The sequence below is a fragment of the Bos grunniens genome, chromosome 13 (assembly GCF_055505025.1).
Source record: "Bos grunniens cultivar Pamir isolate PY7600 chromosome 13, Bosgru_T2T1.0, whole genome shotgun sequence".
Taxonomy (NCBI): Eukaryota; Metazoa; Chordata; class Mammalia; order Artiodactyla; family Bovidae; genus Bos; species Bos grunniens.
Window position 1 is genome coordinate 80255340 of NC_141177.1, and position 8427 is coordinate 80263766.

Below are 8427 nucleotides of genomic sequence, written 5' to 3' on the forward strand. Positions count from 1 at the left end.
TGAGAGTAGGACCATAAAGAAGATTGAGTGCCAAAGAATTGATGAATTGATGCTTTCAAATTGTGATGTTGGAGAAGACTCTTGAGAGTCCCCTGGACTGCAAGAAGATCAAACCAGTCAATCCTAAAGGAAATCAGTCCTAAATATTCATTGGAAGGACTGATGCTAAAGATGAAGCTCCACTACTCTGGCTCTGATGCGAAGAGCTAACTCATTGGAAAAGACTGATGCTGGGAAAGATTGAAGGCAAATGGAGAAAGGGGTGGCAGAGGATGGGACAGTTAGATGACATCACCAACTCAGTGAACATGAATTTGAGCAAACTCCGGGAGACAGTGGAGGGCAGAGGAGCCTTGTGCTGCAGTCCATGAGATCTCAAAAAGTCGGACACAGCTTAGAAAGTGAACAACAGCAATTAGCTGAGTGAGCTTGCACAGAGCATGGTGTTTCTTTAAGCATCACTGCTATTAATTATAAAAATAAGTTTCTAGCTCCAACTAACCTGAAATGCCTCCAGACCGGAAGCTACACACAGCAAATGATCCTCACAACTACACCCATTTCTGCACATGGGTCCTTTGAAACCACATTCCAGGCAGGAAGGGCCTGCAGAACATCTTATGCCAACTTCTTCACTTAGCACAAGAGGAAACAGAGGTCTTGGGAGCAAGGTTGATCAAGGGCAGAGTGGGGATGAGAACACACATTTCCTAATTCTCAGGTCTATAATCTACATAACAGCCCATGAACTCAAGGGGTCTCATCGGGATTAAAAGTCAGTTGCGCCTCTGTGCAGGCTACCGTGGAACTCCTTATAGGAGAGGAGTCTTCACACCCCAGAAAGGCCACCTTCCTCTGCATGTGGAGAGAGCTTTACAAGCATTTACTGAATGAGAGAATGTGTGACTCCTTTGCATTTTCTCTTCTTCCAGAGACATATTTTAAGCATTTAGAGTCTCCTGAATATTCACTGGAAGGATTGATGCTGAAGCTGAAGCTCCAATATTTTAGCCACCTGATGCAAAGAGCCAATTCATTGGAAAATACCCTGATGCTGGAAAAGATGGAAGGCAGGAGAAGAAGGGGACGACAGAGGATGAGACGGTTGGATGGCATCACTGTCCAATGGACGTGATTTTGAGCAAGTTCCAGGAGATGGTGAAGGGCACGGAAGCTGGGCGTGCTGCGGTCCATGGGGTTTAACTTATTGATTTGGAGGCATACTCTCAGCGCTCCAGAAGCAGAGTGCCTCTGCAGGACTGGGCTCCAGCTGCTCACAGGGGTAAGTGGCTTAATAACACCTACTTTATCTCCCCCATCCCTTCCCTGTCTCACTTCCTTACCCCCCTACCAGCATTTCCTGGAATCTTCCAAATAAACTATCTGTGATGAAGTCCTCATCTTAGTGTTTGCTTCTGGAGAATCCAAAGCAAGACACCTGGATGTATCAGCTTGAGGGAGATGGAGCTTTCAGGGGGTCCCTTGCATTCTTTTTGCTGTGGCAACTAAATTTTTATCTGACTTGGGTGTAGTTTGGGTTCCCGAGGAAAATACTTGGGTGCGGGCATGTTATTTGGGAAGTGTCCCAGGAAGTGGAAGTGCGAGAGGGGAGCAGGGAGAAAAGGAAGGGAAGTAGAGCCAGTACACAGCATGTCTGTTAGGGGATTGCTGTGGGAAACTGAGGTCACAGCCTCGGGCCCCTGGAAGGGCTCTGTAGGATGCACCTCAGAATCACACACTGAGGGGCAAAAAGCAGGATGCCAATTTTCTAATCCCTTTCCTTAGGGCATTTGCCCTGTAAACAGGCCACACAGATAGGATGCCCAGAAACTCTGGGTATTCCCCAAAACCACCTGCCAGGGGCCTTCAGGAAAATGGTCATGTCTGCTGTAGACACTGTCTGCAGGACTTTTACTACATCAAAACACTACCCTGTTCAGCAGACTGTCACCTCCCTATCCTCAGAGACTTCTCTAAGCCTCCTGAGTGCTGAGCTTGCCTTGTTTGGGCTTCCCTGAAAGGTACCTCTTGATCCATCAGGGCCCAATACAACTCCATCAACTGAGAAGCAGGTGGGATGAAAAATGGAAACAGTAGAAGAAAAATGAGCCTCAAACCTGCCTCTGGGGAGGCGATCCTAAGATGCTGGAGGAATAGGACCAGACCACTTTCTCCCCAACAAATTCATCAAAAGAACATCTAAACGCTGAGTAAATTCCACAAAACAACTTCTGAATGCCGAGAGAGGACATCAGGCACCCAGAAAAGAATCCCATTGTCTTCGAAAGGAGGTAGAAAAAAATATAAAAGACAAAAAAAGAGACAAAAGATGTAGGGATGGACCTCCGTCCTGGGAAGGGAGTCTTAAAAAGAGAGAAGTTTCCAAACACTAGGAAACACTCTCACAGCCGAGTCTGTGGCGAGCCTTGGAAGCACACAGGGCAACATAACACAGAGGAAAAATAAATAAATAATTAAAACCCACAGATTACGAGCACAACGGTAATTCCCCCAGGAGAGAAGCAGCGCAGATGCCTGCACCAAACCACTAGCAAGCAGAGGCTGGGTGGGGAGGCATGGGATGCATTGCTTAGAGTAAGGACCAGGCCTGAATGCCCTGAGGGCAATCTGAGGGAACTAACTTGGGCTAGCAAACCAGACTGAGGGATACCTACAAAGCGAAAAGCCTTAACCTAAGAAACCGCCAGGCCCGCACACAGAACAAAGAACTGAACAGAGATAGCCTGCTGCAGACCATCCCCCTCCAGTGACAGGCAGCCAGAGCTGGAAGGGAGCAATTGCAGCCCCAGAGAGACATTATCTACCAAACTGCAAGCAGGCTTCATTGCTAACTAAAACTTCTGGGGTTCTGGACATCCACCTGTGAAGGTGCGCCAGAAGGTGTACACCCAGAAAACCAAGCGGCAGGGATGGGGGAGGAGATAAGTCGCAGTGACCGCGCTCGCCAAACACCTCATTACCTGAGCTGCTCGGACCTGGGAAGGCACAAAACGCAGGCCCAATGGAGTCTGCGCCTCTGAGGACTACCCGAGTGCCTGAACCTGAGCGGCTTAGACCTGGGAGGTGCAGGCAGCCCAGGGCCAGCCTCAGACAGTTCCCAGCAGAGCAACCTAGAGCCTGAGCAGTGTGGGAAGGGAGGGCACACGGACCATGAGAGGGGGCAGACCCAGTGTGGCTGAGACACTGCAAACACATGCCAGTGTTATCCTTTGGACTCTCCTTTTCTCTACCAGGTCGCCTCTGTCTCCACCCTCCCCCTTCTCTTCTCTACCCAACTCTGTGAATCTCTGTGTGTTTCAGATGGTGGAGAACACTTAGGGAACTGATTACTGGCTGGATCTGTCTCTCTCCTTTTGATTCCCCAATTTTATCCTCCTGGCCACTTCTGTCTCCTTCCTCCCTCTTCTCTTCTCTGTATAACTCCATGAACATCTCTGAGCAGTCCAGACTGTGGAACACACATAAGGAAGTGATTACTGGCTAGCTTGCTCTCTTCTCTTTTGATTCCACCTCATTTCATTCGGGTCACCTCTAACTTCCTCTTCCCTCTTCTCTTCTCCATGTAACTCTGTGTCCCTCACTGTGGAGAAACTTTTCATCTTTAACCTAGATGTTTATCAATGGTACTGTATAGAAGGAGAAGTCTTGAGACTACCATAAAAATAAGACTGAAAACCAGAAGCAGGAGGCTTAAGTCCAAATCCTGCAAACACCAGAGAACTCCTGACTCCAGGGAACATTAATTGACAGGAGCTCATCAAACGCCACCATACCTACACTGAAACCAAGCACCACCTGCACCATCAACCAAGCACCAAACACCACCAACAAGTTCCAGAGCAAAACATACCATGAAAATTCTCCAGTAACACAGGAACACAGACCTGAGCTTCAATATACAGGCTGCCCAAAGTTACTCCAAACCCATTGACATCTCATAACTCATTACTGGACACTTCATTGCACTCCAGAGAGAAGAAATCCAGCTCCACCCACTAGAATACCGATACAAGCTTCCCTAACCAAGAAACCTTGACAAGCCACCCGTACAACCCCACCCACAGCGAGGAAACTCCACAATAAAGAGAACTCCACAAACTGCCAGAATACAGAAAGGCCACCCCAAACTCAGCAAGATAAACAAGATGAAGAGACAGAGGAATACTCAGCAGGTAAAGGAACAGGATAAATGCCCACCAAACCAAACAAAAGAGGAAGAGATATGCAATCTACCCAATAAAGAATTCCGAATAATGATAGTGAAAATGATCCAAAATCTTGAAATCAAAATGGAATCACAGATAAATAGCCTGGAGACAAGGATTGAGAAGATGCAAGAAAGGTTTAACAAGGACCTAGAAGAAATAAAAAAGAGTCAATATATAATGAATAATGCAATAAATGAGATCAAAAACACTCTGGAGGCAACAAATAGTAGAATAACAGAGGCAGAAGATAGGATTAGTGAACTAGAAGACAGAATGGTAGAAATAAATGAATCAGAGAGCAAAAAAGAAAAACGAATTAAAAGAAATGAGGACAATCTCAGAGACCTCCAGGAAAGTGTTAAACACCCCAACATTCAAATCATATGAGTCCCAGAAGAAGAAGACAAAAAGAAAGACCATGAGAAAATACTTGAGGAGATAATAGTTGAAAACTTCCCTAAAATGGGGAAGGAAATAATCACCCAAGTCCAAGAAACCCAGAGAGTCCCAAACAGGATAAATCCAAGGCAAAACACCCCAAGACACATATTAATCAAATTAACAAAGATCAAACACAAAGAACAAATATTAAAAGCAGCAAGGGAAAAACAACAAATAACACACAAGGGGATTCCCATAAGGATAAGAGCTGATCTTTCAGTAGAAACTCTTCAGGCCAGGAGGGAATGGCAAGACATACTTAAAGTGATGAAAGAAAATAACTTACAGCCCAGATTACTGTACCCAGCGAGGATCTCATTCAAATATGAAGGAGAAATCAAAAGCTTTACAGACAAGCAAAAGCTGAGAGAATTCAGCATCACCAAACCAGCTCTCCAACAAATGCCAAAGGATATTCTCTAGACAGGAAACACAAAAAGGGTGTATAAACTCGAACCCAAAACAATGAAGTAAATGGCAACGGGATCATACTTATAAATAATTACCTTAAATGTAAATGGGTTGAATGCCCCAACCAAAAGACAAAGACTGGCTGAATGGATACAAAAACAAGACGCCTATATATGATGTCTACAAGATACCCACCTCAAAACAAGGGACACATACAGACTGAAAGTGAAGGGCTGTAAAAGATATCCCATGCAAATAGAGACCAGAAGAAAGCAGGAATAACAATACTCATATCAGATAAAATAGACTTTAAAACAAAGGCTGTGAAAAGAGATAAAGAAGGATACTAAATAATGATCAAAGGATCAATCCAAGAGGATATAACAATTATAAATATATATGCACCCAACATAGGAGCACCACAATACATAAGACAAATGCTAACAAGTATGAAAGGGGAAATTAACAATAACACAATAATAGTGGGAGACTTTAATACCACACTCACACCTATGAATAGATCAACTAAACAGAAAATTAACAAGGAAACACAAACTTTAAATGATATAATAGACCAGTTAGACCTAATTGATATCTATAGGACATTTCACCCCCAAAACAATGAATTTTACCTTTTTCTCAAGTGCACAAGGAACCTTCTCCAGGATAGATCACATCCTGGGCCATAAATCTAGCCTTGGTAAATTCAAAAAAATTAAATCATTCCAAATATCTTTTCTGACCACAATGCAGTAAGATTAGATCTCAATTACAGGAGAAAAACTATTAAAAATTCCAACATATGGAGGCTGAACAACACGCTGCTGAATAACCAACAAATCACAGAAGAAATCAAAAAAGAAAACAAAATATGCATAGAAATGAATGGAAATGAAAACACAACAACCCAAAACCTGTGGGACACTGTAAAAGCAGTCCTAAGGGGAAAGTTCATAGCAATACAGACATACGTCAAGAAACAAGAAAAAAGTCAAATAAATAACCTAACTCTACACCTAAAGCAACTAGAAAAGGAAGAAATGAAGAACCCCAGGGTTAGTAAAAGGAAAGAAATCTTAAAAATTAGGGCAGAAATAAATGCAAAAGAAACAAAATAGACTATAGCAAAAATCAACAAAGCCAAAAGCTGGTTCTTTGAAAGGATAAACAAAATTGACAAACCATTAGCCAGACTCATCAAGAAACAAAGGGAGAAAAATCAAATCGATAAAATTAGAAATGAAAATGGAGAGATCACAACAGACAACACAGAAATACAAAGATCATAAGAGACTACAATCAGCAATTATATGCCAATCAAATGGACAACGTGGAAGAAATGGACAAATTCTTGGAAAAGTACAACTTTCCAAAACTGAACCAGGAAGACATAGAAAATCTTAACAGACCCATCACAAGCACAGAAATTGAAACTGTAATCAGAAATCTTCTAGCAAAAAAAAAAAGCCCAGGTCCAGATGGCTTCACAGCTGAATTCTACCAAAAATTTAGAGAAGAGCTAACACCTATCCTACTCAAACTCTTCCAGAAAATTGCAGAGGAAGGTAAACTTCCAAACTCATTCTATGAGGCCACCATCACCCTAACACCAAAACCTGACAAAGATGCTACAAAAAAAAAAAAGAAAACTACAGGCCAATATCACTGATGAACATAGATACAAAAATCCTTAACAAAATTCTAGCAATCAGAATCCAACAACACATTAAAAAGATCATACACCATGACCAAGTGGGCTTTATCCCAGGGATGCAAAGATTCTTCAATACCCACAAATCAATCAATGTAATACACCACGTTAACAAATTGAAAAATAAAAGCCATATAATTTTCTCAATAGATGCAGAGAAAGCCTTTGACAAAATTCAACATCCCTTTATGATGAAAACTCTCCAGAAAGCAGGAATAGAAGGAACATACCTCAACATAACAAAAGCTATATATGACAAACCCACAGCAAACATTATCCTCAATGGTGAAAAATTGAAAGCATTTCCCCTAAAGTCAGGAACAAGACAAGGGTGCCCATTCTCACCACTACCATTCCACATAATTTTGGAAGTTTGGCCACAGCAATTAGAGCAGAAAAAGAAATAAAAGGAATCCAAATTGGAAAAGAATAACTAAAACTCTCACTGTTTGCAGATGACATGATCCTCTACATAGAAAACCCTAAAGACTCCACCAGAAAAATTACTAGAGCTAATCAATGAATATAGTAAAGTTGCAGGATATAAAATCAACACACAGAAATCCCTTGCATTCCTATACACTAATAATGAGAAAACAGAAAGAGAAATTAAGGAAACAATTCCATTCACCATTGCAACGGAAAGAATAAAATACTTAGGAATATATCTACCTAAAGAAACTAAAGACCTATATATAGAAAATTATAAAACACTGGTGAAAGAAATCAAAGAGGACACTAATAGATGCAGAAATATACCATGTTCATGGATCAGAAGAATCAATAGAGTGAAAATGAGTATACTACCCAAAGCAATCTATAGATTCAATGCAATCCCTATCAAGCTACCAACGGTATTTTTCACAGAGCTAGAACAAATAATTTCACAATTTGTATGGAAATACAAAAAACCTCGAATAGCCAAAGCAATCTTGAGAAAGAAGAAGGGAACTGGAGGAATCAACCTGCCTGACTTCAGGCTCTACTATAAAGCCACAGTCATCAAGACAATATGGTACTGGCACAAAGACAGAAATATAGATCAATGAAACAAAATAGAAAGCCCAGAGATAAATCCACGCACATATGGACACTTTATCTTTGACAAAGGAGGCAAGAATATACAATGAAGAAAAGACAATCTCTTTAACAAGTGGTGCTGGGAAAACTGGTCAACCACTTGTAAAAGGATAAAACTAGAACACTTTCTAACACCGTACACAAAAATAAACTCAAAATGGATTAAAGATCTAAAAATAAGACCAGAACCTATAACACTGCTATAGGAGAACATAGGCAAAACACTCTCCAACATAAATCACAGCAGGATCCTCTATGACCCACCTCCCAGAATACTGGAAATAAAAGCAAAAATAAACAAATGGGACCTAATTAAAATTAAAAGCTTCTGCACAACAAAGCAAACTATAATCAAGGTGAAAAGACAGCCTTCAGAATGGGAGAAAATAACAGCAAATTAAGTAACTGACAAACAACTAATCTCAAAAATATACAAGCAACTCCAGCTCAATTCCAGAAAAATGAATGACCCAATCAAAAAATGAGCCAAAGAACTAAATAGACATTTCTCCAAAGAAGACATACAGATGGCAATCAAACCCATGAAAAGATGCT